Source organism: Suricata suricatta, chromosome 4 (genome assembly GCF_006229205.1).
Source record: "Suricata suricatta isolate VVHF042 chromosome 4, meerkat_22Aug2017_6uvM2_HiC, whole genome shotgun sequence".
Lineage (NCBI taxonomy): Eukaryota > Metazoa > Chordata > Mammalia > Carnivora > Herpestidae > Suricata > Suricata suricatta.
Window position 1 is genome coordinate 133860959 of NC_043703.1, and position 9643 is coordinate 133870601.

The following is a 9643-nucleotide window of genomic DNA, read 5'->3' on the forward strand; positions in this document are numbered from 1 at the left end:
AAGGCTGCAAAAAAAAAAAAAAAAACAACCCTATACTGCCCCAGGACACCTGGGTGGCTCAGTCTGTTGAGCGGCCAACTTCAGCTCAGGTCATGATCTCACAGTTCGTGGGTTTGAGCCCTGGGTTGGACTCTGGGCTTGACAGCTCAGAGCCTGGAGCCTGCTTCGGAGCCTGTGTCTCCCTCCCGCTCTCTGCCCCTCCCCCGCTCATGTTGTCTCAGTAACAAAAAGTTTTTAGAGAAAAAAGAAAATAAACCACATATACAGTGACTCGAATTCCCTCCAAAATGCTAAAAATAAGGTTTGGTTATGGGGAACGAGCAGGAACGTGGGTTTCCCTAAGAAGTATCTGGACTCCAGATGAGCTCTGAAGACCCTGGAGGACTCCCAACACACAGATTTATTCAGGTAATTAGTCATCATTTATTGGACCCTTATGCCAGTTTTTCAACCTTAGCCAAGTCTCAGGTTGAGAGTCCATTAAATCATATTTGCTCTTTGGAGATAGACTTCCTCATCTACAAAGCAGAGCGAAATAGCAATACTCACATGAGGGGAGGAAATTTTATTTTTCACCTTAACAGGAAATAATTCACCTGGCAAACCACCCTGGGGGTGGGGAACTAAAGGGTCAGAAGTAAAAATATCTTGATCAGGTTAACCCCCAGACTCCTGAGAAGAAAGTTAACTGTTAGCAGAACAGGTTTTCTGGAATCTAAGGAAGGCATTCCCTGAGGAGAGACTGGCTCCAGGTGTGTGAGCAAGGGAAACACGGTTTCCTTGGACTGTAACACAGGCCACTCCAATGAGACTGGATTCTCTCAAGTAGAAAAGCAACTTCCAGAACTTTTACCTAGAGCTTCCATCATAAAGAGTGAGGATAAGTTGTGGTCCTAAGCAGTCCTGGTGCCTTCATGGCTTTTTTTTTTTTTTTTTTAATAATTTTTATTTTTGAGAGAGAGAGAGAGGGACAGCATGAACAGGGGAGGGTGAGAGAGAGAGAGAGAGAGAGAGAGAGAGAGAGGGAGAGAGAGAGGGAGACATAGAATCTGAAGACAGGCTCCAGGCTCTGAGCTGTCAGCACAGAGCCCGACCTGGGGCTAGAACCCACGAACTGTGAGATCATGACCTGAGCCCAAGTTGGAGGCTTAACCGACTGAGCCACCTAGGCACCCCAATGGCTTTTTTTTAAATTGAAGCAAAATTCACAAAATATTAACCTTTCAAATAGACAATTCAGGGGCATTTAGAATATTCACACCATCCCTAGTTCCTGGGGACTCCTCACTAAAAGGAAACCCTGTACCCATTAGGTAGTCACTCCCCACTCTCCCCCAGCCCCTGACGACCATTAGTCTCATCTACGAATTTACCAATCTGAATGTTTCATATAAATAAAGTCATGAACAGGTGACCTTTTGTCTCTGGCTTCTACTTTGCATTACATTTTTGAGATGCATCCATATTATAGCATGTATCAGTTTATTTTTTCATGGCCGAATGATATTCCACTGTGTGACAATATCATTTTGTTTATTCACTTGGTATATGGACATTTGGGTTGTTTCTGCCTTTTGGCTAATAGGAATACTGCTTCTAGGAGTCTAGTCATCAATATTCTTGTGAAGCACTTTATAAACCTTGGAATTTTATATCTATTACCTTATCTGAGCCTGTAAGAAGTTTCTGCCATCAAGATTTTCCTTAGACACCAAGATACAAATTTCAAAGGTATAATTCCAAGTCACTCATTTACAAATGGTAGGACCCAGGTCCTTGGGTTCTTAGTGGAGAGCTCTGTGCCCCCACATAGGGCTTCTAGTCCTTAACGATTTTCCTCCGGGACTAATTCTCCTTGGGCAGGAGAGGCCACACAAGTCATTCTCTGTTCCAAATCCCACAGAGAACAATGACAGATTCCAAGAGAGCAGGAATTATGTTTTATTTGGTTTTATAGTCCAGCATCTAATACAGAGCTGGCAACAAAAAAAAAAGTTTGGAAGGAAGGAAAGGGGGGGAAAAAAGGAAAGATACACATTAGACACATTGTCAAGGTTAGGAAAATACTGTAGCACCTCCCCATACCTTATCTGCAGAGGAGACTTCTCATGGATGCTTAAAACCCTAAATGGTAATGAACCCTAGATTTTTCCTATTGTTACAAAAAAAACAAAGCCCCAAATGGAGTTCTCTGCTCCCCTAGCCTCCTCAGACAAGAGCAAACCGAGACTTAGTTTCAACTTCTCAGAAATGTGACCTTTTAACAGTCCATAGCTTTCCTGATCAGCGCTATGGAGATAACCTTCTTGGTGTAAAAAAAAAAAAAAAAAAAAAAAAAAAAAAAAAAAAAAAGAAAAAAATCTCCATTCCTTCCCCCACAAGAATAAAAGATGTAACCATTCTTCTTTTTTTTTTTTTTTAAAACTTCTTCCCCGGACCTCCTCCCTATAAAAACCTTCCCTTCTGTCCAACTAGAGTTTCTCTCCACCGTACTTGCTAGAGAAGATTATTAAGTGATTCATGAATCCAGCAACAAAGTGATTTGCTTAATAAAGCCAAGTGATCTTCAAGTTAACATGGGTGAATTTTGGTTTTTAACTACATATATTACATACACATGCACACGTGCACATATATATGCCTATGGAAGGTTGGTTTATAGATTAGATTAGGCACAGTAAGGTTAACAACTAAGGTGGAATAGTTCTAACAAGAGACTCAAAGAAGTCCTGTGAACGGGGTCTCAATCTTTTCACACAGTACTTGCACATCCTCACCCGAAAGGTAATGATAAAAGGTCTACCTGTGGAGGTGAGTGATGTAGGCATGGTGACGTAGGATTCAGCTACCACAGACTTTGACAATCTGTCAGAAGTATCATCTGCTTTCAGACCACAAGTAAACTGCAGAAAGTAAAACCTCAGATAAGGGGGGAAAACTATTTGCACCTATGACTTCCTGACTGGGGTGCTTTCATGCACAATGGGAACATGAATCCTAAGTCCTGACTATAGGTTTAAAAAGAATAAAATTAATTTAAGTTAAAAAATGATCTGATAACAGCAATTTCTACCCCTCAATCAGCAAAATTCCTGCTGCAAATCAAGTCTTATTTTCTTCCCCATGTTCAGACCATCTCACGATCTAAAAGCAAACTACTATGAAAACTAAGAACAGCAGGGGAAAAAAAAATCTTCTTAAAAGGCAGAAGTTCCATCACCCTACTGCCAAAGTTATACCACCCAACCCATTCCCCATATCCAGGAGAAATTATGGCTGAGTACACCTTCTATCCAGGTTAGCCCCAGATTTATGATCCTACCAAAGAGTACAGGGTTTCTAGGATGCTGGACAGATCCAAGATGGATTCCAATCCTGGAACTACTATGGAATCCATCTCAAGAGCCTGTCCAAGTCACACTCCCCAGGTCTTCCCTACTGAAGTACACGTAAGAGATTTTTCTAGAGATGTGGGTTAGGTAAAGATCTACTCACAGTGACAATGGGCTTGCACCTGATAAGGGAAACTCTTCTTTAAATAGAAACAAAAACCTAACAGAATCTATGGTAATAACAGTGCTTAAAGTTTTCCTATTGGAACCTTCACATTAGCATTATTCAGTCCTCATGAGGGTGATCTGAAGTAGCAGTCCCATTTTACAGATGAAGAGACTGAGACTAAGTGTAGTTAAGGCATTTATCCAGCTGATGAGTAGCCAATCTACTGCTCTAAACCAGGTCTTCTGATTACAAGCTTCTAATACTGATGTTATTGAAGCTGGGGAGCAATTGTATCCTAAGCAACAGATGTAAAAAACATTCTCAAAGGTGAATTATGGAATCTTTCTGAGAAGCCCTCAGGTACAGCCAGTCTTGGGCCCCATACTCAGGAATTCATCAGCTCAGCACTGAGCTGATCACTTCTGTCCAGAGCTCCAGGTTGTCCAAGTGCTCACAGTAGCCCACTAGTTACCCATGGACTTGGCCAGCCGGATCTTCAGCCAAGCTTCCCTAGTCCCCAGGGGGCCCTGAACTTTGCCCCAAGCCTGAGCTGCACTAAAATGCAGAACATGAAGCTCTTAACAGCTCACACCTGGGGTAACCGCACGGAGCGCGCTCCCCTAACGGCTCACACCTGGGGTAAGCCAACCACACAGAATGTTCCAGTCAAACCACCCCATCCTGCTTACTTGTCCACCCTCCTTACTTGCCCAGTTTTCCCTACAGAAGTTCCTCCTGGTCCCGTTTACCCTCCCTTATGAAATAAAAGCCTTTTCCCCTGCCTGGATTTGAGATGTTTGTAGATCTGAGTGTGCATCCTTATTATAGTTTTCTCTTTGTGGAAGGTTTCTCCTTACAAAAGTCCAGGTTGGTTTTCCTTTGACAAAGTCCTCAGCCACTACCTGAGCCTCAGGCTTCAGAGAATTTGGACACCATTTTAGATTCTTTTGCAGATGCAGGACTCTGGCTGGGGGGGCTGACCCCATCACGGGCAGCCCTCGGGCACCAGCACAGGCTGACAGGTGTTTGGACTTCACCGCAGACCTTTCTGACCCAGCTTCTAGATTCAATTCGTGGCATTTGAACATCAGGCCTATGGGGATCCTGAGGTAAAAGCCTTTCTATTTCTCCAATTTTTCCTCAAAACTCAAAAAAAAGTGCTACGACTTCTCTACAGAGATGTTCCCAGCATGCACCTTTTGCAGAAGAGGGCAAAACGGCCTGGACAAGCAACCGTTTCCCCCCCCCCCGCCCCCCAACAAATGGCCTCCCTTGGTTTTTATGGCTCCTCAAGGTTGAGACACTTTCCTCAAGTATGACTAAGCAGAATCTCAACAGTCCTAGGCTGCAGCTCCACCCTCCCCTCCCCTCTCCCAGCTCAGCACTTGGCCGTGGCTTAGCAGCACTCTTGCCAGGAAATCACCCAGGCTCTTAAGATGCAGAGGAGAGTGCCAAAGAGTGAAATTAAAAGAACGGTTTTCTAAATGTAAAATCCTTTCCCCTCAGAATTAGAAAGAGTGAGGCTGTTTCTCATCAAATGCTAAAAATGAGTTCATTTGATGGCGGTTTCTAGAATTATACAATTATGCCCTATTACACAATTCCGTGATGTTGCCAACTTTGTCTTTCAAGAAAAAGAAAAACAAATTCTTAGTCATAAATTTAAGAAAAGATCACAGGAAATGCTGGGTCTGTAATGCTACCAGCACAGTTCTGGACTACGGTACAGCTTTCTGAAGAGGGAACACTTCCTACACCCCCTCGGAGACTTAAAAAAAAAAAAAGTGACCAAGTGGTTAATAAGTGGCACATGCTGGGAGAAGAGAACCCTGGAAGAGATATACCTGGATTTAAATCACAACTCGCTACCCAAAAAAAGTCAGACACTTCAAAATCGGACTACTTGATCTTTAAAAGCAGGCACAAGTTACAGAACCTAGCCTGCCCTGTTTGGCAGGGGAAACTGAAGCAACTTGAAAGCATTTTAAACCAGTCAAATGGAGCACCTGGGTGGCTCCGTCAGTTAAGCTGCCGACACTTGATTCTAGCTCAGGTCAAGACCTCAAGGTTCTGGAGTTCGAGCCCCGAACGGGACTCTGCACTCACAGCGCCAAGTCTGCTTAAATACATATACCAGTCAAGTGTTTTAGAAAACAAAGCGACGCATATTAAGTGCCACCAGCATGGGCTTCCAGTGGCCCCAGCTCCATCCATCGCTGAGTATCATTTATTTTACTTCTCCAAAGAACAAACAACGCTCACCTTTGGAGCACATTCTGAAATCTACAGTAAGATTATTGTCTAAAACTTGACTTTGCCCATCAGTGTTGTTACGTTAACAAAGTATGCAACATATGTAAATCTTTCCAGAGGAGTCTTAAATCACAGGCCATGAATTTAGTACAAAATCACTCTACTGCAAGCTCACAAAACCTCATTTGAACTCTTTGGGGGATTGTGTAGTTTATGTAACTACAGAAATCTGAGTGTACATAAAGGCAGAGATTTTTCTCCTTTTTAACGGAACAGAAGCTTTGTAAGGCTTTTCCAAACAAGTCTTACAAAGTCTCAAGTATTTCCCCTGTTCTCATGATGCATCTGCAACAACCAAAAAAAAAAAAAAAATCACTGTGTTACTCCTGTTGTAGAGAAGGGAAACCAAGGCACAGAGCAAGCCCGTCAAAAGAAACTTTTAAGGGTCTATTTTGTTTCTCTAGTCCCGGGCCTGGAAAAGTTGAAAGTCAAGGCTCTCTACCTTTTGTGGCTTTACTTGGGGTGGGGAACAGTCCCGATGGCGCGAGTGGTGAGAGACGATCCTGTGGAAGGCTGGAGTTGGGAACAGAGGCTGCAAAAAACAATGGTCACCACCAAAATTCAAAACCAGCCCAGAGCTTACCTAGGCCTTTCTCCACCAAAACACTCTCCAGCAGCGCTTGAAATGTGGCCTTGGAGCTGAAGCAGCAGCATCTTGTTAGAATCCCGTGATCTCTCAGCGTCTGCAGGCGCCCAACGCCCTTGGCCCCCACTAAATAAGAAACTCTGGGGGCGGGGCCACTCTGCTCCCACGCCCTCCTGGTGATCCTCCTGCTCACCTGTGCTGTTCCCGGTGCCTGAAGTGTCCCTAGGCTCAAAGTCCCTTCGTGTGCCACTCTTCATGATTTTGGTTAAAAGAAAAAATTGAAGTCATAGGGTTTAAGAAAAAGAAAAAGCCAAGCCCTACAAATAAGTTGAAGCCACCTGTGACCCCACAACCCAGAAGTAACCACTTAAGGCCACTGCACTGTACAAGTCTGGGACTGTGTTTCAGGTAGAATGCAATGTACCTTAGGCAGCACAGGGGCCTTGACCACTCTTCATGTTTTTGTGAATATCTTTCAATATCTCCTCTATGGTTTGATAACTTGGTTATTTACAATTTAGAACCCTTATAAGTATTGCAATTAACAACTCACAGCTATTTCCTTGTGCACACCTGTGGTTTATTCCTGTATACTCTAAGGGACAAAGGCTTGCTCTCAACTTGCAGTGTTGCAGTTCTGTTCTTCCTGCTAGCAGGCGTTAATCTCGATTATTTTGAAATCTTTCTGATTTACCTTTTTATACTTACTCAAATATATTAAGCTTTAGCTTTATTCTAGCTCAACAAAGAATCAGTATGAAAATACATGAATTTGGCCACATGCTGCCCTGTTAAAGAAGATTCAGATCCTACAATAGTTCTGTTTTTTGTTTTGGAAATTCCATACCGTCTTACATATTGGCTGCAGCATTTTTTATTCCCCCAACAGTGCACAAGTGTTGCAATTTCTCCACATCCTCACTGGTATTCATTATCCAACTACCTCACTTGGGGCTGTATACCCAAAAGCACCGAAAGCAGGGTCTTGAAAAGATATTCACACACACACATGTTTATAGCAGTGTTCACAAGAGCTAAGAGGTAGAAGCAACCCAAATGTCCATCAGTAGAAAAAATGGATAAACGAAACATGGTACACACATAGAATGGATGATTCAGCATTAAAAAGGAAAGCTAACACCACATGAGGAGGCTTGAGGACATTATGTTAACTGAAATAAGACAGGCACAAAAAATACAGTAGGATTTCACCCATGATGGATCTCAAGTAGTCAAATTCATAGAAACAAAGTTGGAGGTGGGTACAGGGGGCTGGTGAGATGGGGGAAAAGCAAGATGGTTAATGCTAAGTGCTTCAGATTTGCAAGTTAAAGTTCTGGAGATCTGTGTCACAACAATGTGAAAAGACTATTTTTAATGTTTACTTATTTATTTAAAGAGAGAGGGAGGATAGAGAGTGAGCAGAGGAGGGGCAGAAAGAGAGGAAGAGAAAGAGAGAATCCCAAGCAAGCTCCACACCATCAGCACAGAGCCCAATGTGGGGCTCAAACCCATGAACTGTGAGATCATGACCTGAGCCAAAACCAAGAGTCAGATGCTTAGCCAATTGAGCCACATAGGTGTCCCAACAATGTGAAGATACTTAATACTACTGAACTGTACACTTAAAATTGGCTAAGATGATAAATTTCTGTTATGGTTTTTACCATAATAAAATAGAAAAATGGGGAGAGGGGAATACAGTTGGCTTCAGGTCTAGATATTACCTGCTGGATTCTGATGTTCTGTTTACTTACAAAACCTGTGTCTAACCTGGGGTACCTGGGTGGCTCAGTCAGTTAGGTGCCGGACTCTGGGTTTCAGTTCAGGTCATGATCGCATCATTCTCAAAATGGTGCAGAGGGCAGCGGGCGGCTCTGATAGCACGCAGCTTGCATGGGATTCTCTCTCTCTGCCCCTCCACTGGTCACGCACGTGCGTTCTCGCTCTCTCCAAAATAAACATACATTAAAAAATTCTTACAATAAGAAATAAAGTGAATAAAAATGCCCACCGTAATAATCCAAGCCATGCAAATCAAAGGAGAAAAAGAGGGGGAGAATGGAGATCCTAACACCAAGACGCAGTTCTTTCCAGACTCAGAAGGCCTGACGATTCAGCATTAACAGTGATTACTCACACGCTTCCAAGGATCAGCACTGCCCCCCACAGCTTTGAAGAAAGCTAATTAGCCAAAGTGAGTCCTGTCAGCTGAGTCACAAAGGAGATTTTTCCACGTTCCAGATGCTCTTTGCTCACTGAAGTTCAGCTACTTTCCAGTATCTGGAATCCTCCAGTGGCCTTTTATTTTTCCCTTCCACCTGTGACTAAATGGACCTTTAGTCCATTTGCGTCATGTAAGAGCAAAGCTGCTATGGGACAGATGATGTTCTTGGGCTCCCAACGCGCCCAAGGAGCCGGGTTCCTAACAGAAGGCCTGATATACACTTCATAACCCTGGAGCACCCTGACTGGAGCACCCTGACTGCAAGCTCTGGGCCTGCGTTAGGCAGGCGAGAATCTGCCCATCAGTAGAGCAGAGCCAGGCCCCTGGTGGAGCACTGCAGTCCTTTGGCTGAAAGCTGCAGAGCTCGCGCCAAGACACCAGCTGGGGGAGGAAATGAATCACTGCTCACACTCACCTCTCCTCTCCGGTTGCCACACATCCCCGTGCCGGCTGGTTCCTGATCTCCAGCATGTCCAACTGGCTCCATTAGCCAGTTTGCATGGCTGGAGGGAATTCAGTTTTTCTCTTTCTTCCAGATTATCACGTGATCTGCTGTGCTCCCATTTTTTCCAGGGATGGCAGACATTTTAACATATAAAGGGAAGCCACAGGGTCCACAGGGGAAGGTGGTTGGGAACCTCATAGAAATAAAAATCACCAAGGCTCCTCCTTCTCTGCTGATTCCTCAGTGTCCTCACCTGTAAGTGGGCGAGCTTGGCAGCCATCCTCATCTCTCTCGTGGGCGGGCTATTAGGCTGGGCCAGCAATTCTTACCACTTACGAACTTCTCCTATGCTCCACTACCACCTTCAGTCTCCAGGGGCAAGTCCCGTGGTAACAGGGAGTTCGTCATGTCAGAAGCTAGAAACACGTGGTCCTTGTTTTGCCCAGTTGAAATGGTCTCTTCCCAGCATCCCCTCCTTCTCCACCTGTTTGATATTCACCCTTCATATCATATCCAATTCGTATCAGGCCCCTCATCCTCACTACCAAATTCTGACCATCCAGTCCACATG